Raw genomic sequence first — 21251 nt, forward strand, 5'->3', positions numbered from 1 at the left:
CGGTTCGTAGCTGTGGCGGGGAGGTGGGAGGGTAGAAAATTGGTATTGGTTTCTGTATATGTTCCTCCGGCCCTGCAGGCCTCCACGTTTGCGGATCTGGGCAGAGCCTTGTTGGAACTCCCCGAGGGACTGTTGGTGGTGGGAGGGGATTTCAATGCTGTTGGTTCTGGGCAGCTCGATAGGCACCCGCCCAGGGATACCGGGGGGGCTAAGAAGTGGCTTCCGGACTTCATGGATACTTTTGGCTTTGTGGATTGCTGGAGGCTCCTGCACCCTGCTCAGTGCCAGTATACTTTTCACTCCGGGGCACATGGGAGTCTTTCCCGGATTGATTATGTGCTCACCCTGGCTGCGAATGCCTCGCTAGTTTCTGAAGCTCGACATATGGCACGCGGCATATCTGACCACTCCCCGGTGTGGGTCCGCTTTGATATTGGCCGGGTGGGAGGGGGTAGGGTTGCTCCTATTAACCCCTGGTACTTTCGTGACCCCAAGACGCGCAGGGCACTGCTGAAGGCAGTTGATCACTATTTCCGGGACAATCAGGATTCGGTAGATTCGGCTGTGTCTCTATGGGAGGCGTTTAAGGCCGTTTTGAGAGGGGAGGCCCTCTCACTGGTGGTGGCCGCCAAGCGACGGACGGACGCCGAGGTGGTGCAGATTGCGGATGAGATTGCGACTTTAGAAAAGACCCTAGAGGAGGGGGTGGAAGCGGACACGCTGCATAATCTGAGTTTGAAGCAGTCGGAGTACAGGGATTTGGTGGAGAATGCTGCCAGGACCCTTAGCAGGGAGCAGCAGGGCCGTCTGTATGATGTTGGGGACAAGGCCGGGAAACTGCTAGCTTGGTTGGACAAAAAAGAGCGGGTCAATAGAGTGGTGCCGGAGTTAACGACGGAGGAGAGAGCGATTGTCACTGACCCCGACGGTATCGTCCAATGTTTCTCGGATTATTTCCGCGTAGTGTACACCTCGGTTTCGGACAGGCCGACAGCGGACTCGTGTGACCTCCTGCGTGATATTGCTCTGCCCTGCCTCTCTGACGTAGATAGGGAAGACCTGGATGGTGATATAACGGTTGATGAAGTGGCGGGGGCCATTCAGGCGCTGAACTCGGGTAAGGCCTCCGGTCCAAATGGTTTGCCTATCGAATTGTACAAGCTTTGTCCGGATAAGATCGCCCCTCACCTGCGCGCCATGTTTGTGGAGGCGAGGGGGACCGGATATCTGCCGCTTGATCAACGACTGGCAACCATAGTGGCGATACATAAGGACGGTAAGCCTCGGGACAAATGTAGTTCCTATCGGCCGATATCGCTTCTTAACGCTGAGCCGAAAATCCTCGCTAAGGTCCTGGCGAACCGCTTGGTCCGAGTGCTTGAGGACTTGATCCACCCGGACCAATCGGGCTTCATTCCTCATCGTAACACTGCTTTGAATCTTAGGCGCCTCCACGGTGTGATCGCTAGGGTGGACACGCTGCGGGAGCCGGCTATTGTGGCGTCACTTGACGCCACGATGGCGTTCGACACGGTGGAGTGGGCATATCTGTGGGCGGTACTAGCTAAGTTTGGCTTTGGACCCGGATTTGTTGGCTGGGTGAGGTTGCTTTATGAGGGTCCCCTTGCTAGTGTTGTGGTAAACGGGAGGGCTTCCAGGCCGTTCAAGCTTGGGAGAGGCACCCGGCAGGGGTGCCCCCTGTCGCCTTTGTTGTTCGCCCTAGCTCTTGAGCCGCTTGCAGCGTGGATAAGATGGCACCCGAGTATACGTGGCCTCCGATGGTCGCCCGATTATGAGGATCGTATCTCACTTTACGCCGACGACATCCTATTATACCTTGCCTCGCCCCAGAAGTCTCTCATAGTGGTTTGCGACGTCTTGACTTCCTTTGGTAGGAACTCGGGCCTTGTTATCAACTGGGGAAAGTCGTATCTGTATGTACTGTGTGGCGATGTTCCACCTGTCCCCCGAAACTGTTCGATCCAGATCGCCCAGCAGGGCTTCCGATATCTTGGGATTTACATCTCCACTGACCCCATCCTGCGATATGAGAAGAATCTGCTCCCCCCCCGCTGCCGCTCTCTCTCCTCGGACGCGCCGCACTGTTTAAAATGATGTCTCTTCCCCGTTTTCTTTATGCATTGCAGAATACTCTTGACTGGGTCCCGACTAGTTATTTTAGAGAGGTCGAGAGCCTCCAACGCTCGCTATTGTGGGATGGGCGACCACGTATAGCGATCGCTAAGTTGATGTTTCCGTGGTACGATGGTGGTATTGCGCTTCCGGACATTCGCAGATACTACTGGGCTACCCAGTTGTGCGCGATTAATCATGGCGTCTATGGCTCGGCGTCGAGCCCCGGCTTCGCTATGGATCGGTGGCTACTGCGTGGCGGTAATTACCACAGGGCCTTGTACACGAAGTCGTTGGACTCGTCCCTTACGGGGCCCACTCGGGTGGCGGTGCGGGTGTGGAAGTTGGCGACGGACTCCCTGGGTTGGAAGGGCAGACTTACCCTTGCTACCCCGCTATTTGACTCGGATATCCTTGGGAAGCTTTGGCATACAAAAGGGTTTGAGAAATGGGATTTGATCGGCATCTCAAGGGTGGGAGACTTGCTGGCTCGGGGCGAGGTGAAGTCCTTTGAGGTGCTGCAGAAGGAGTATGAGTTGGGGAACACTGAGTTTTTCCGCTATGCCCAGGTGCGTCACGCCTTGCGATCGGTCCTTGTAGAGGGTGAGAAGGTGCCTGCGTCCTCTCCATTGGAGGACCGAATTCTGGATGGCCATATGCCGGAGAGCACGATCTCTCTCATCTATAAGAAGCTGATTAATGTCCGGGCTGACCTTCTTCGTGGGTTGCGGGATCAGTGGACTAGGGACGGCCTCGAACTGGACGATGAGGACTGGCAATATGCAGTCTCCTCTCCTAAGGAGGTTGCGATTCCGTCGCGTCTGCGGCTGGTCCAGCTCAAAATACTTCATCGAGTCTACGTGACAGGTCCTAGGCTGGTCCATATGGGCTTTTCGGAGGAGGGTCTATGTAAGCGAGGCTGTGGCATGGTGGGCACCTTCCTCCATATTATCTGGGAATGCGGCGTGATTGTGGAGTTTTGGAAGCGCGTGCATGCAGTGATGGGGGAGGTGACGGGCATTGTCATGCAACCGGAGGCGCGGTGTTGTCTCTTGAACGTCTGGGGTCCTACCGATCTAGATGACGCACAGACTCAGTGGGTTACCCTGGGGAACATGGTGGCCAAGCGGGATGTTGCGCGCCTGTGGGGCTCGGCAGTGCCCCCCGCGCTGGCAGCGTGGAAGGAAAATATGGACTGGTGCATGCTCAGGGAAAAGACGGTGTATTGTGCTAGAGGGACCCCGCGGAAATGGCATGCAGTATGGGGGCGATGGAATCACTATAGAGGGGACATATGTCTGCCCCCTGACCTGGATCAGCCAGAAGAGCAGCTCTCCCCTTGACATTCTTTCCGGCTATATGCGTATTGTGGATGATTGATTGCCTAGTGTGGGTCTCTGCTTTCCCCCTCCCTCCCCTCATTATAGTATTGTCTTTGGTAGACGAATGGGACGGACTTCCCCTGATGGGCACCCCTCATGTGCACTCGAAGTTTAACGCCTTGCAAGGGTTTAGTTTGTGTTGGTGTTTCTTTAAAATTGAACCTTTATTTGAGTCTCCTGTTTGTTCAGTGTGACTGCATTTCTATGTTGCTTCATTTATGCTGCCGAACCTCCGGGCTGTCGGCTGAATAGCTGTGTCCCGGATAAACTAAATAAAGGTTTTCAAAAAAAAAAAAAAAAAAAAGAATACCTGAGGAAAATGGGGTTGGAAGGGCAGAGCCAGTGCATTATAAATTGCTAGCGGATGCAGTACTTATGGTTCTGAAGACAGAGGAAATACTTCTTGGGAGATGGATGGAATTACCACCAAGATTAATTTTTAGGAGACAAGCTGGTGGTGATGAACTAGGACAGGTGAATACCCTTTATCTTGAGTGCATGGAAATATCCAGAAGGTGGGGCGCTCTGGTGGCATCAGATAATGATGGAGGAATTTGGAAGGTACTGATTTTTCTTAAGACTGGTCTGAGACCGCGGGACATTTCTGATTCAGAACTCTTTTCAGATGATCCCACCAGGACTGAGATAGTTTATACACACACTGCACCCTTGTTAGTACGTGTTTACCGTGCACAGACCACGTTACCAGTTGTGCCATCCCCCTCCAATGATATTGAAGCACTTGCACCAGTCCCACCTTGTCTCTGGACATCAGCTCCAGATGAGGTAGGACTGATACTATCTGCAGAACTATTTAAGATAAAGTTGAAGCCAGGTGCACAATTGCCACGTGTAAAACAGTAGCCACTGTCTAAAGAAGCAAAAGAAGGTATTAGAGGGACAATACAAAGACTGAAGGATCAGGGAGTCCTGTATTCCTGTCCATCACCTTGTAACACAGCAATTTATCCTGTGAAAAAATCTACAGGTAATACTTGGAGGATGGTTCAGGATTTTCGTCCCCTTAATGCCATAATATTAGCAGAGTACCCCATAGTGCCAGACCCATCTGTGATATTGACTAATATACCAAGTAACAGCAAATGGTTTTCTGTGGTGGATTTAAAGAATGCTTTTTTTAGCATACCTTTACATCCTGACAGTCATTATTTGACAGCCTTCGGTTTTGATGGTGAACAAATCTAGTACTCTAGACTCCCACACGGCTATTGTGAGTCTCCATCTGTGTTTAATAGAGTATTGAGAGATGATTTGTTAAATTTCCAGTCAGACAGTACAGTTTTGCAATATGTAGATGATTTATTAATATGCAGTAAACCAGAATCTGAATGTGTTCTGGACACTGTCAATCTCCTAACACTACTTGCTACTAAGGGATACAAAGAGGACAGGAAAAAAGTACAGTTTGTGCAAAAAGAAGTGCTGTATTTGGGCCAAGTGTTGTCCGCAGATGGCAAAAAGATAGCAGGTTCTAGAATGCAAACTATACGTGATCAGCCTCAGCCCAAGACAGTAAAAGACATGCAGAAATTTCTAGGCCTTTGTAATTTTGTACATCAGTGGGTATTTGATTATGCTACCATCATACAACCACTATTATATGCAATGAAGCAAGCTAAAACTGACAACACAGGCATACAGTGGAGTGATGACAGTATAAGTGCATTTCAGACATTGAAAGAAGCAATTGCTTCAGCCCCAGTGCTATCAAATCCAGACTATACAAAGAGATTTTTTCTGTTTTCTGCTGCCACAGAGGATTCCATGATATCAGTACTTACTCAAAAATACCCAATGGGTCTTAAACCCATTGCCTATTTTAGTGGACTATTAGATCCAATAATGAAAGTTCACTTTCCTTGTGAGCGAGCGCTTGCAGCAGCAACTTTTGCAGTAGAAAAGAGTAGTACTATTACAGCAGGATGCGCTGTAACATTGTATGTTGAGCACTCTCCATTTGCTGTGCTACAGAAAACTAAAAGTACACTGACCACTCAAAGAGCAACAGGTTATGAAGTAATACTGTCAAACCCTTCTATCTGCATTGAGCGAGTACACTCAGTCAATCCTGCAACTTTTTTAGTTCACCCACTAGAGCCCACTGATCATGACTGTAGTGCAACATTGGAGGAGGACGATCACCTGGCACATGAGGACCCCTTGTCTGATGGCCGACAATTGTTTATTGATGGTTCCTCCTGGATAGACCAGGAGACAGGTAAAAGACATACAGGTGCAGCTGTTGTTGAGGCTATTGGTACACCTACTGATCATACCTTACACACATTTCACCTCTTACCCTTGCCATCCCAAGACTCAGCCCAAGTGGCTCAATTAAAAGCCTTGATAACAGCCTTACAGGCTTGTCAGGGTCAGCCAGTAACAATATACACTGATTCAGCATATGTAGCTTCCACAGTTCACTCAGGGCTGAAGAGATGGGAAAGGCGAGGATTTCTTAAATCTTTTGGGACACCAGTAGCGCACCAACATCTTTTAGCTGACCTTATTGCTGCATTACAAATAGCATGTCAAGTAGCAGTGGTTAAGTGCCAGGCACATACAAAGGGAACAGATTTGGTGTCTAAGGGAAATGAAGTTGCTGATACAGCAGCAAAGGAAGCTAGTTTATATGCAATGAAAACATGCAGTATGCACATTTTAGATGCAGATGATGAGGTTGAGATACAATACCATGAGAATATTTCCACAGAGGCATTATTAGACATTCAAAATGCAGTGCCACAACATGAGAAAGAGCTCTGGAAATCAAGGGGGGGAGGAGTGACTGGATTTCCAGATCTTCTTTATAGATCAGCAACTTCAGGTAAAGTTATAATGCCTCAGTCATTACTTATAACAGCCCTTCGACAACTTCATTTACCAACACACAATTCTAAAAGAGTAATGATGGATGAATTAAATAAAAGCTGGTTTATCCATAATCTAGGACCATTAGTTGATGTATTTCTAGCTTCATGTCATGTGTGTTATCAGTACTCTAATAAAAGGTCACCAAAAAAGCCTTCATCCTCCATTCCAAGACCAATAGGTCCTTTCATAGAGTTACACATAGATTTTGTAGATATGATACAAAAAAGTAATGGATATAGGTATTTGTTAGTAGTGGTGTGTCCATTTTCACGATGGATTGAAGCAGGACCCTGCTCCAGGTGTGATACAGACCAGGCAGCCAAATTCCTGGTGAGAGAGGTCATATCTAGGTGGGGAGTTCCGGCGGCGATAAGCAGCGATAATGGAAAACTCTTTGCTAACACAGTAATTCAGCAAATTACTACACTATTAGGAGTGGAACACCAGTTTACCTCAGTTTACCCCCCAGAGAGTAATGGAATTGTTGAGAGGATGAATGGCTTATTGAAAAGCAAAGTGTCAAAAATTTGTGAGACACTGAAAAAGAATTGGCTTTACTGCCTTCCCCTTGCTCTGTATGCATTGAGAAATGCCCCTTCAAAAGATCATCATTTGACCCCTCACCAAGTCGTAACAGGTAGGCATTCTAATTTTTCTTTTAAACAAAATCAAATGATTCGTTCTGATACCAAGTCTGCATCAGAAAGTGTTTGGCAAGAAATGAATGCATACATGTCTGCCTTAACAAAAGCTGTACAGGTCTATTCTAAACAGGTTCAGCTGCAACAGGCCAACAGTACTGCACCACCCCTGCCCTTGTCTACAGCCATCAGCATCTGCTCCTTGGTCTTCGTGTGCAACTTTGTGAGGACATGGAAGGATCCCAAGTTTCTAGGCCCCTACCAAGTAACACAGAGCACGCCAACAGCAGTAAAAGTGGAGGGGATGTGGAACTGGGTGCACGTAACGGACATTATTCCATTTTTGGCCTCACTCCCACAAGCAGTGGAGGAGGCAATGGTCCAAGAACAAATTATACAATGAAGAGACAGTTAAATGATATTTTTCATAGTATAATAATGAGTTCAGTGCTTATGATTATTACTCTGATAATTTGCTATTGTATTATGTGTTATGTAGATGCAAAAGATCCCACCCATAGGGAAGAAGTATTACGCTTTCGTAGAGCTGTTTTCAATGAAACAGATATACATCCTCTGCATGATTCTCTACTTGATAATTTGTGGTACAAAAGCATGCATGATATAGGTACCAATACACAAAATGATAGTTGCTATATATGTTCTCTTATTCCCCATGCCATAGAAACACCACACTTAGTGTATCCTAAAGAAGTGCCTGTTAATATGACAAAGTGTTTATTGCATCTTTTCTTGTGTAGGATAAAAGCACAGTTACAGCCAACGCATGTTAGTCCTATGAGAGCCAGAGTTAATACAACCAGATTTGATACAACCCCTGAAATGTTCCAAATTTTGACAGATAAAACAGAGATAATGAAAGAGATATCCAGAATGAAAGGAGCAGGGCAGAGATATAGTTATGCAAATTGGGAGGAAGCCGTATTGGAACGAGGAATTCTAGGGAGATCTAATCCACCATCCACCTGTAATAATTATTCTGCCAAACCACTGCCCCCAGATTGCGCAGCCAGGCCAGTATTAAGTATTGAAGCATCAGTATTTGCCAATAATAAATGGTTTACTGGAGCTAGGTTTGCATGTAGGGCCATATCTTTATGGAATGGCACAGAAACAAAAAATCATTTGAGATTTGATTATATAAAAGCATCATGTCAGCAAGTATGGGATGAAAACATACAGAGATATACATGGACTGGAACTAAAGGTCATCCTAAACTGGCTGTGAAACTAATTAGATTTTCTCTTTGCTTTCAGGGAAATGGGATTGTTAAAGTGGAATGGAATCTCAATTGCAGTTCAACTATTTACAATGCCGATATGCAGGGCGGTACCTCCAGCCTTATGGATTTTTACTGGCAGTGTGGAGCTCGAATATACACTCAATTACCCCCCGATTGGAGCCGAATCTGCTCTATGGGGACTTTGCATACTCCATCTATGGTAATACCAGCAAAAGAAATACAAAATTTGCATTTGTATTCCATGAGTAAAGCATCAACTCTGCTGCATCATCACAGAAGAATAAGGATGGCTGAGTACTTTGGAACTTCAGTGTGGCAGGATGTGCCCAAAGAGTATAGGTTGCTCAGTGACGCCCAAACATTTTTTGGAAGTCTGATACCTTTGTGTCAAGCAAAAGCAACTGCTCGCTGGGTTCAGATCACCCACTGGGAGCTGATGAAAGCCATAAATGCAACTGAAGATGGCTTTAATGCAATTAAAGAAGAGCTTCGTTCGATCAGACTTATGGTGATGGAAAACAGATATGTTTTTGACTTAATAACAGCAATAGAAGAAGGAGTATGCAAAAAACTTAATTCAGTATGCTGTACTTTCATACCGGCAAATGATGAAGATGAAGGAAATCTAACTCAGGCCATATTGACTTTGCATCATTTCCATGCACAGATGAAGAAAGAGGGGGGTGCTCCAGATGAGTGGTTAACTGGCTGGTTTGATTGGGTGCCGTCCTGGATGTCGGGGTTGTCTAAGGCCTTGTTGCCTATAATAGTTCTGTTGCTGTTGATGTGCCTAGTATTTCAGGTTATCTTAGCATGTTGCAAGAGGGTTATAGCTAAAGTGGGAGGTATGTTCCCTATAAGGAGAAATAAAGAGATGCAAAATATAGAATTGAAAGAAATGTGCAGGGGTAGTGAAGAAGTAGTCGAAGAATCAACTAGAGAGGGGAAGGAAAGGAATCAAAACCCTAATTTAGATTTAGGACCTAATTATTCAGTTTTATCTGTCATGTGCCCACACTCTGTGAAATATTATGTAAAGACAGAAAAACAGTATAATGCTGTTTAAATGTGCATGATAAAGTTGCACAATTGTATCTGGAAATAACCTACGTCCTGCTTTCAAAAAAAGGTCTCAATGCGGTTTGGTTTAAGTGTTTTTTCCTCTTCATTGCATTCGAGCTGAGAACGTCCTGCTTAGGATATGTAACAGGAAATTTAGAGCAGCAAGAATGTTTTCCATTGTAGTCTGTTAGTTTGGCATGAGAAGTCACAAACAACAGGAAAGAGCTTTTCTTTAAATAAATGTATGTAATCTGGGTGGGACATAACGGAAAAGCAGGAAGCGTTTTCTATTGTGAACATTGTATTAAATATGGATCTAGGCCAAAATTAGTATTATAAGAAGTAGATCCGAAGTGTATGTTAGTTGAGACTGACTTGTGCTTCGTTCATAGCACATCACTCTCCCAGCTGAATTAGCCTGGCATGTACAATAAACCTTTTTGTACTCCCTTTTTTTGCAGATGTGGTGATTAAATGATTTGCACTGCTTAAAGGATTTTTTCCCGACAACTTCAAAGAAATGCCGCCTCACTCGGAATGCTTCGACTGCTGAAATGCTCATCTAAATGTGCTTTCCTCCTATTTTTGTTTCGTGGCACGCTCTGTGAATGGACCGTGACCTCTTTTCTTCAGTTTTCCTCACAGAATGTTGTGCCTTCATACTGCGTTATGACAAAAGAAATGTTAGCTGCAAAGTATTGATGCCTCCTATTTTATAAATCGATCTTTACAGCATTTTGACACTTGCCGTAATATGCAGTGAGCTTCTGACTGATCTGTGATTGCCATCTTGTGGTTTCTTTTGGTATTTACTGACTACTGCATTTCCTCTTTAATTACATTGCCATTTTCCATGGAAAGACTTTATATTGGATATTTTAGAAGTGAGTGTTTGACATCTTGTGGTTCTTTATAAAGATTACCCACTGTAATTTTTTCTCACTCAAATGCTGTTTTTTAATGGACATACTTTACCTTTGACATCATAACACATTTTTGCACCAGTCTTTTCAGTTTGTGGTTTATATTTATTATCTCTCAATATCTCTGCTGTGGTCATTCTGAAACTTTACGCTTTTTAATTGGGAACTTTCTAAATTTTGCTCTGCAAATACCTGCCTGATTTTTTTTTCTTCTCATATCTATGGGACGATCCAGAGGGGGTCGAGGCAGCATCTAATCCAATTTGTCTACCTCTCGTTCAAAATTTGCCATGAAGTCTACCTCTAACCCCTTTTCTGTCCTACAAGACGACGTGGAAGACCCTGCGCAAACAAGTATATCTCTTCTCACCGGAACTTCATCTATCATATCCTCTTTGATACCTGTTTCTGGATCTTCTTCCAAACCACTCAATATTACAATTGACTCTAAGGCAAAGGTTTCGTCAACAATGTCCTCCATTAAAAGAGTCAAAATGAACCCTCCCACACCTACTATATCTCCTCCACCTACTTCCATAGAACTGCTTCTGGATGAAATATGTGCACTTAAACCGTATATGGAAGAAATGAACACTCGACTACAAAGCTTGGAGGATAATTGGTTCTCACTGTAGAATAAGCTTACACTTGTGGAAGATAAAATCGAGTCACTGCAGGTCTCCTCACAACAAATCCCTCCTATGAAAGCCGAAATCTTACAACTTCAGAAACAGGTTGAAAACCTTGAAAATCGAAGTAGACGTAATAACCTACGTATTTATGGCTTACACGAGGGTTTGGAAGGATCTAATCCTTTGGCCTTCTTTCAGTTCTTCATTCCACAAGTGTTGGACATTCTGGATTCTCCCCCTTTGAACATACAAAGAACACATAGATTGGGTCGTCTTCCCTCAGCTTCTTCATCTCAATTGAAACCAAGAGGTGTTATACTTTATTTCTTAGAACATACTGATTTACTGAAAGTTTTGCAGGCAGCCAAAATTAAACGTCGTATCTCCTGGCAAGGTTCACACCTATTCTTCTCACAGGATTACGCCAAACCACTGCAGATAAGAGGAAAAGTTTTCTTGCGATGCGACCAGCACTACGAGATTTAAATGCCAGATTTGGATTGATACATCCTTGCCTCTTCAAAGTAATTTATAAAAATAAAACAACCACATATGAAGATCCAGCCTTACTTCAACGTTTTCTTGAAAATTGCAGAGTGGAGTCTATGGATTGTGCAGGACCCTCTTCTTCCTGAGAACTTTATTTATTGATTTATTTCTTTATTGTCAAGTTCTTTCCATATCTTATATCTTCCTTGTCTATAAACAAGTTAATGTTTTCCTTTTCCATATCTCTAATTTCTGATGCTATTTTCCTCTTTACAATCTAAAATTATTTCACTTTCTTTTTTTGAAAACATTTCTTCTATACTTATGTTATGTTTGTAATTATGTATCTATCTTAAATTACTTTTTCTATGAATAATGTATTATTTTTTTTCTTCTTCTTTTATGTCATGTCCTCCCTTTTAGGTGTTATCTCCCTCTGGTTGTTATCTCCCACTTTTTCATATTGTCTAGAATATTCCCCTCCTCGTAGTCTCCCCGAAGTTGTTAAGCTGGTTTGTCCTCTTGTCCTGTTGCCTCAACACCCATGTTTGAGTCTTTGGTATGTTTTCATGTTCTTCTTTTATCTTTATTCCATTTTTTTTCTCTCTTCTATTTTTCCTCTCCTCTTTCCCCCTTTTTCCTTGCTTTCCTTTTCTTTTGTCTTTCTTGGTTCTATCGCAACATTACTCTCCTCTCTTCTCTTATATTCCATCTCATTCTATATCTCCTCAACATTTTTTCCTCTTCCTTCATACTCCAATTCAATTATATAGTTCTTTCTACAAATGTTACTGTATTATGTTACACTTATATGCATCCATGGTTATTTTCTATCATGATTACTGTTTTATCTGGTCTTATCTTGCTTGGTCTCTTAATGTTTTTTAGACAACATTAAATGTTGTTACTTGGAATGTCCGGGGTTTACATTCTCCAATTAACAGGCAGCGTATACTATCACATTTGTCCAAATTGAACGGCCATATAGCCATGATTCAAGAAACTCACCTCACTGAATCTGAATCCCTGAAGTTAAAGAGAGATTGGGTTGGTGAAGTTTTTTTCTCTCCAGGTGATGGCAAACGTAATGGCGTCATTACCCTTGTCCAAAAATCTCTCCAAGCTAAACTTGTTTCTCAGGAAAATGATGACATTGGTCATTGGTTAATTATGAACCTACTGATTGGGAAAACTTACCTTACTTTTTTTAATACCGTAACTCCATGTCCTCTTTTATTCCCTCCATGCCTCACAAATCATTTTTACGTTCTACCGAGTCACAAGATGACTGCCAATTTTTTCTGGTTTGGAGTGTTGGCCGCCAATCACAGTGAAGCTCGTGCTCGGGAGGGTTCGCGAGCCCACCGCTGCCCTAGATATTGATCTTTTTTCTTTTTCTAATTTCTCAGGAATTACTGAACGAATTTACACCATTTAACAAAAAGGACTCTTTCTGAACCAAGGGCTACCTTTCTGCCAAATTAAGTGTAATTCCGTTCAGCAATTCGGGCTTTAGCTTTGTCTAAAGTTTCCTATGGAAAATAACATGGGGAAAACGCGTTTTGGGACCCCCTTTTTTCTCGGCCCCCACTTGACGAATCACCCGAAACTTTCAAGACAGGAGCTGACCAGAGCGGGCCACTAGTTTTGAAAATTTTGTGACGATTCATCTACCGGCGCCAAAGTTATTGGGAAAACAAAAAATGCTTTTCCTATGGAAACTAGGTCCTAACTATAACTACCCACCGCCACCTCCCCGGGGCAGTTAATATTTACATACGGGGGTCTGTTGCGGACCCCCGGGCCCTGGGGACCCTCACCTCCCCGGGGCAATGGAAAGTAGGGAGGGGGGCAGCTCCAAGAGCCCTTGAAGGCCCTGGAGACCACCACCCCCAGGGGACGGCTCTTGCAGTGTCCTGGGGTGCCTACCCCCGGGACACTGCTGTTTGCAATAACAGGGTGGGAGCCATGGGGCTCCCACCCTGTCATTGCAAACTCCTACATTGCTTCATGGAAGCAAGAGCAGGGAAACCTGCTCTTGCTTCTACAAAGCAGAGCAGGATTGCTTTTCCACAAGGCGAGCCAGCAGTAGCTCCGGTTGTGGAAAAGCAATGCCGGCTCCCGCAGGAGGCGGGGAGCCGGCAGGACTGTGGGGGCATTGGGGCTCCCCCCAAAGTCCCCAACTGTGAGGCTATGTCCCGGGGGATGGGGTCCCTGGGGCGAATATAAATTAATAATAGTAGACGTTTTTTGTTCCGCCAAAGTTTGAAGTTGCAACCCTTGCGGGTGCTCAGCACGGCCCCCTGATGTAAACGCGAGGGGTGCACAGCACTCAGCATGGCCCCTGGTGTGCATGCGAGGGGCACGCAGCTCCCTGGTGTAAACGCGAGGGGTGCGCGGCTCTCAGCGTGGCCCCTAGTGTGAACGCGAGGGGTGCGCAGCTCCCAGTGTGGCCACCTAGTGTGAACACGAGGGGTGCATGGCACTAGAGTGGTGCACAGCTCGCTTAGTTGCGTTGGATGCGTGATTCCAAGCAAAAAAAAATTCAGATAAACCTAGGTTATAAGTTGGCTTATTGAGTGGCTCTAAAAAGAGCCTTTGTTTTTATTGGGAGATTGTTGTAGCTACATGTAAGTGCGGATGCAGAGCTTCAGGTTGTTGAGAAACTCTCTTTCGCCTTCATCAGTGAAGTGTACTCCATCACTTCTGTAGATGCCATCCATATTGAAATGAATATTGTTGTTATAGATGGAGCCATTCCTATGGTCTCTCAGGTAAGCAGAAACACCTTTATTGACATTTTTTCTAGCTTTCTCAATCTGAGGACAACATTGATTGGACCACTTCTATTTCTGTCTTTGGCATATGTTAGAGTATACAAAGACAGTTTGGGGGAAAATCAACATCAATTCTGCAAAGCTGTCCTTCATTAGCATTTCCAGACCCACCCCAGTCAATGTGCCTAGGTCACAATTATCAGGTCAGGGGCTTGGAGATGCAAAAAGGTTTTAACCAAAGGCATCAATTGGTGCCACTTTAAACCTCTCTGTCCAATCCATTTAATGTCTACATTTTGCAAACGTAGGTCTTTGTCAATACCTCTGCGATCAGCATACCTTTTGCACCAGAAAACATAGCTGTGCCCTATAATCCACACTGAAAGCATCTTGAAGTGATGACTGTAGGTAATAAAAAGATGTCTGTAGTTGAGGTAGTCAGTTGGTAGAATGAGAGATATCTGAAATGGTAGACAAGATGCTGTTTTTAAGAAAGTAGAGATTTGATTGGCTGTTTAAGAACATTGTACATTCAAAAATAGGGTGCATGTTACTGTGTTTAAAAAGCAAGTTTCTTATTGGTTAGTAAAAATTTTTTGAAAGGTACAGCAGAAAGGATAAGGTTATGTTTTCAACGCCAACCACACCTGCGGTTCTCATTTGTAACATTGTGTGGTGAACTTGTGACCTGTCAGTTAAGTTGAAAGTTGCATGACCTGTTGCTATGGAAACTGACATTAAGCAGAAGGGGTGAAGAAGTCAATTGATAAGGGTTATTATCTGTGATCAATGGAAATTTGTTTTGCAATTTGAAAATCTCTGGGAAGCAATGTCATTTGTTGCTTATGTGTATTTGTATGTAAAAAGAGAGGGAAACCTTGCCATTACTGGTTTCACCTTGCAGAGTCTGGTGATTTATATTGACTGTGTGTAAAAGAAAATCCTGTCTGAGTGTGTGAGATTTTTCATTCAACAGATTTATTTGCAAGGTGAGTTATATATTTTTTAGGTTTATTTAACCCTTTCGATGCGCATGACGGAGCGGTTCCATCATGCGCATCGGTCGCGCTGTGCGTATGACGGAACCGCTCCGTCACGGCCCCGCACGCGCAACGAACCTTCAGCACGGCGCGGAAATCCGCGCTGCGCTGAAGGGGTTAAAAAAGATTTGACATTATTCTAAAACTGTGTTGTTTGAAATATATTATTAAATGTAAGAGATGTATATTGGAATTAGTTTCATTGTGCTTGAAGTTTAAAAAAAAATCAGTCTGTACAGTAATATGTATATTTTTAAGTCTGTTCAAAGGTATAGCTGAATGATGCCTCATATTTTTAGATAGTTGGTTGAAGATGCAGTACAAATGTGTATTTTGAAAGATGTTCATATAATGTGTGTTTTTTAGGCTTTATTTTTTTCTTCTCTCTACAAAGATATATTTGAAAGATACTGCATAATTATAGATACTTTGGTAAAATGCATCACAACTGTGTTGGAAAGATGATCATATAAGGTGTTATTAATTAGGTTTCTGTTATTAGTTTGAACAGACGGTAAAGTTAAATTATGGCATATAATTAAAGATAGAATGGTGAAATAATGTGCTGTTAATTAGGTTTCTTTTTGTAGTCTAAGCAAAGGTATAGTTGAATGATGCCACATAACTTTAGATACAAAGCTGAAGATATATGTGGTTTTAAAAATGATCATTAAGGTGCCGATTCCGATTCGGCAAAATAAAATACCGTATGACTCGCATCCGTATTTTTTTACGTACGAGTCGCTCAAGTACCGTACAAACTGGCAAGTACGATTCGCATGGGAAAAACTCCATACGAATCACATCCGGAAAACTCCCCCACATGTCCTCGGGTCGGAAAATGTGTCCGACACATCCCCGGACGATTTACCGTACGAGTCGGAAAAATGAAGTCCGACCGCGCTAGTACGATCACTCCCGTCCTTTAGATTTTACAACTGTATGCTAAAAACACCGTACGGACCGAACTCCCACAGCAAGCATGGAGACACGTGTCCGCATACGCGCCGAACACCCCACCACAGACCCCGCATGTACGCGCAAAATGCCCCCCGGCTGCAGATGTACGCCCCGAACCCCCACCGCACCCGTGCATATACGGACCGAACCCCCACCCTACCAGTGTATGTATGTACCGTACCCCCACCCCACCCGTGTATGTACGGACCGTACCCCCACCCGTGTATGAATGGAGCGTACCAACACCCCACCCGTGTATGTACGGACCGTACTCCCACCCCACCCGTGTATGTACGGACCGTACCCCCACCCCACCAGTGTATGTACGGACCGTACCCCCACCCGTGTATGTACGGACCGTACCCCCACCCCACCAGTGTATGTACGGACCATACCCCCACCCATGTATGTACGGACCGTACCCCCACCCCACCAGTGTATGTACAGACCATACCCCCACCTCACCAGTGTATGTACGGACCGTACCCCCACCCCACCCGTGTATGTACAGACCGTACCCCCACCCCACCAGTGTATGTACGGACCATACCCCCACCCCACCAGTGTATGTATGGACCGTACCCCCACCCCACCAGTGTACGTACGGACCGTACCCCCACCCGTGTATGATTGGAGCATACCAACACCCCACCAGTGTATGTACGGACCGTACCCCCCACCCGTGTATGTACGGACCGTACCCCCACCCCACCAGTGTATGTACGGACCGTACCCCCACCCCACCAGTGTACGTACGGACCGTACCCCCACCCGTGTATGAATGGAGCGTACCAACACCCCACCAGTGCATGTACGGACCGTACCCCCCACCCGTGCACGTACGGACCGTACCCCCACCCGTGTATGAATGGAGCGTACCAACACCCCACCAGTGTATGTACGGACCCTACCCCCCACCCGTGTATGTACGGACCGTACCCCCACCCCACCAGTGTATGTACGGACCGTACCCCCACTCCACCAGTGTACGTACGGACCGTACCCCCACCCGTGTATGAATGGAGCATATCAACACCCCACCAGTGTATGTACGGACCGTACCCCCACCCCACCAGTGTATGTACGGACTGTACCCCCACCCCACCAGTGTACGTACGGACCGTACCCCCACCCCACCAGTGTATGTATGGACCGAACCCCCACCCCACCTGTGTTCGTATGCACCCTACCCCAGGCCCACACACCAGCACCCTCACCCAACATCGGGCATGTACGAGTCGTACTAAGCCATAGCAAAGGACAGCACTGTACAACAACATGGCCCATGTACGCACCGTACAGATGCCAAAAACACTCCTACTGAACCATAACTAACCAAAAAAACACAAGGACAGTCAATCCGAGGCACACAACACCACAAAACATATCCAACAAGGACAAATACATCCTATACACTGACCTGCAACTGACAAACAGATAAACAGAGGCCCAAACCACTACCACTCCTTATAACACACCCACCCAAAGTTCAAACACAGCCACACCCACAAATGGACCAATAAAAAGGCCCAACACACACAAACCATGATCCTTTGCAACAGATCCACTGCTGCCAGACCCCAGAGACAACGCACTGCACCATACTTCAACCATCAATACACCTTACACTTGCACTCCTTCACACAACCACCATCACAAACACACCCTCATCACATTCACACACACACCTGCACACCCACAACCATCCACACACACACCCATCCACACCCCCACCCCACAACCATCCACACCCACACCCCACACCATGCCCACCAACAAGAATCCAAAGTTCACAAAGGACGAGCTGGAGTCCCTTGTCGACAAAATCATCAGAGTCGAGCCACAGCTCTTTGGAACATTGGTCAGACGGACCAGCATATCAGAAAAAACTGTCATGTGGGAGAGGATAGTCAATTCCGTGAATGCTGTTGGGTCCACCAGAAGGACCAGGCATGAGTGCCAAGCCAGGTGGTACGATCTGCGGAGGACAGTCCGCCGCAAAATGACGGACGAGCACAACCAGGCCAACATCACTGGAGGAGGGCCATCCCGCAGACCGGTACACTACCATCCCTGGGAGGAGAAGGTGATGACCACGCTGGAGCCGTTGGCATGTGACGGACTAGAAGGAGTCCGAGAGCCTGGTGAGTACACAAACAACTCACCTCACATGGGGGGAACGCCATATACAACCCAAATACCAATCATGCACGCAACCCCCACAAAGCCAGCACCGGACACAACCACACTCCAAAAACACACACATGCCACTAGCGTCTCCACGCCCCATGCCCCAAGCAAGGCCATGCCAAGTCAGAGGCCACACAAAACACCAACACAAGACAGTATGTCCCCGATGCCCGGAGGGTGGGCCTCAAAACTAACATAGAGCAACTCTGAAGCACACAACAATGCCCTCAGCCCATATGGCTTAGGGCACAGCCATACCAACAGTGTATCCCCACACAGTACTGTTTTGCCTGCTAATGGTGGCCGCGTTGCAGGACGACATGGGTATGAAGGCACAATTTGCACATAACAGCAGCCAATGAAGACGCAGCACACTGAAAGAGTGTCAGCACACACCGCCACAGCAGCAGCGCACACTCGGACACTCCGCCCAATGGGTGCCCGCAGAGAAGAAACAAACCCACATGAACAAGCCAATGGCCTTTGCAAGACCTGCAAACTGTGTGTGCCCAGGAAGCTGGGCTGAGGTGACAGAGGGTGACACACAGAGGGAGAGAGAGGGGCAGAGAGAGGGACACAGACAGAGGTGGACACAGGGAGACAGACAGAGGGAGGGAGGAGGCTGACAGAGGGAGGGAGAAGGGGAGACAGAGGGAGACGGACAGAGGGAGGAGGCTGATAGAGGGAAGGAGAAAGGGAGACGGACAGAGGGAGGAGGCTGACAGAGGGAGGGAGAAAGGGAGATAGAGGGAGATGGACAGTGGGAGGAGGCTGACAGAGGGAGGGAGAAAGGGAGATGGACAGAGGGAGGAGGCTGACAGAGGGAGGGAGAAAGGGAGATAGAGGGAGATGGACAGTGGGAGGAGGCTGACAGAGGGAGGGAGAAAGGGAGATGGACAGAGGGAGGAGGCTGACAGAGGGAGGGAGAAAGGGAGACGGACAGAGGGAGGAGGCTGACAGAGGGAGGGAGAAAGGGAGATGGACAGAGGGAGGAGGCTGACAGAGGGAGGGAGAAAGGGAGACGAACACAGGGAGGAGGCTAATAGAGGGAGGGAGAAAGGGAGACGGACAGAGGGAGGAGGCTGACAGAGGGAGGGAGAAAGGGAGATAGAGGGAGACCAAATCACCCTTGGGTGGTGTGGCCATGTCCGCTCGTCAGCAGGTGGACTGTGTGCATGTAGACAAGGTTTGGCAGTGCCTTAACCCCCTCTTCTACCTTTGATAAACACTAGGCCATGTGTCAATCTGTGCACGAGTACATCCGTGCTGCAGGCACAAACAGAACCGTACACCCAGTATACCTACCCACTGTGTTCATCAGAACCCTGTCACAAATTGTTAAGTTACCTACCTGCATTCTCAAATAGCATGGAAAAAACACCATTTGGCCACGTACCGTGCAACACGTAAGGCGGGTCTGCATGCCTTGCTACGCCCGCTCACTACACTGCTGACTGCGTTCCCAAAATATGCATCAACTAAGATTGTGTCACACATAGGTAAAGTGTCGAAAGCTGTGGCCAAGGGACATACCCATGCACAAGTGCACTGTGTGAGGAATGCTAGCCAAATCCAACCACCCAGAGGAACTGTGCCAAATCAAAAAAGAATGAAACATGGATGTCGCATGTAACACAATTAACACTGTCTCTCTCACACACAGGTCAACGTCGTCGATCTCCCCCCAACACTGGGGGGAAGACTCACAGGACCAGGCTCTGCCTAAAGAGGACCCCAACGCCAGCGACGACTCTCACCACTCCGTGGATGACCCAGACCAACCTGGCCCCTCTGGTGTCCAACCACCTGCAGCACCTGCGTCAGGTACAACTGTGCCAACCACCACCCCCATTCCTGCCACATCCCAGGAGACACCCAGGAGCCCTGCCCGCACACAACAACGCAGCCAGTCTGTCCAGGAGGGACAAGGTTCTTCGGGCACCCAGGAGGAGGCAGGCGACACCGCAAATGCCATCCCTCAGGGGTCCCGGAGACTCGATGTGCCCACAACGGCAGGCCAGGCGCAAGTGGGCAGGGGTGGTGGGAGTGGAGGACGGCGGAGGCCCGAGCCTGCCCAGTTGGCTCAGGACCCGGCTATGGCACACGTCAGAACCATCCTGGACGCATACCGGCGTGACTCCAGAGGCATCGCCCAGGTAGTGGAGACCCTCAATGAGATGAAGGCCCTGCAGGTTGAGCATCATGCCAGGATGGAGGCAAGACATGCAGAGCACTTGGCGGTGCAGAGGGACCTGAGCCAATCCCTCCGTCAGATCGCCCAAAGCCTGGAAAACCCTCCCTGTGCCAGAAGGCGTAGAGCAGCACCAGCCCCAGGGAGGGAGGAGGAGGAGGAATCATCTGACGGAGCATTCCTTGCACCGTCAAGCCAGGCGTCTGAGGGTCCCCGCAGGAAGGTGGGTCGTCCACGCAAGAAAACGTGAGAGTCAGCGTAACATCACCATCTCCCAGGTCACCTGGCCTGGCACCTGGCCCTATGGCCCAACAGCAGCACAGCAGCAAAGGACATTCTCTGCCACATGGCCTTGCTGGTCACTGTCTGACCAATGTTGACAAAGACTGTGGCACAGACTCTGGTGACTGTCAATGGCAAGGACACCAACTCCCCCTGTGAACTTTGGATTCAACACTCCCGCCAAGCACCTCTTGTCACCCCCCCAAACACGTACCCCAGCACTAATAAAATTCATCACAATCACAAGATGATGCCTTCATTTCGCATTATTCCACTACATGTGTGTGTTGTAAAGTCAAACCATGCCTGATTCCTAAATTAACTCCGAACCACCATACCCTGGGGTCTGAGTCTGGCACAGGACACACATGGGTCACAACGTACCATCC

Source organism: Triturus cristatus, chromosome 4_1, assembly GCF_964204655.1.
Source record: "Triturus cristatus chromosome 4_1, aTriCri1.1, whole genome shotgun sequence".
NCBI lineage: Eukaryota > Metazoa > Chordata > Amphibia > Caudata > Salamandridae > Triturus > Triturus cristatus.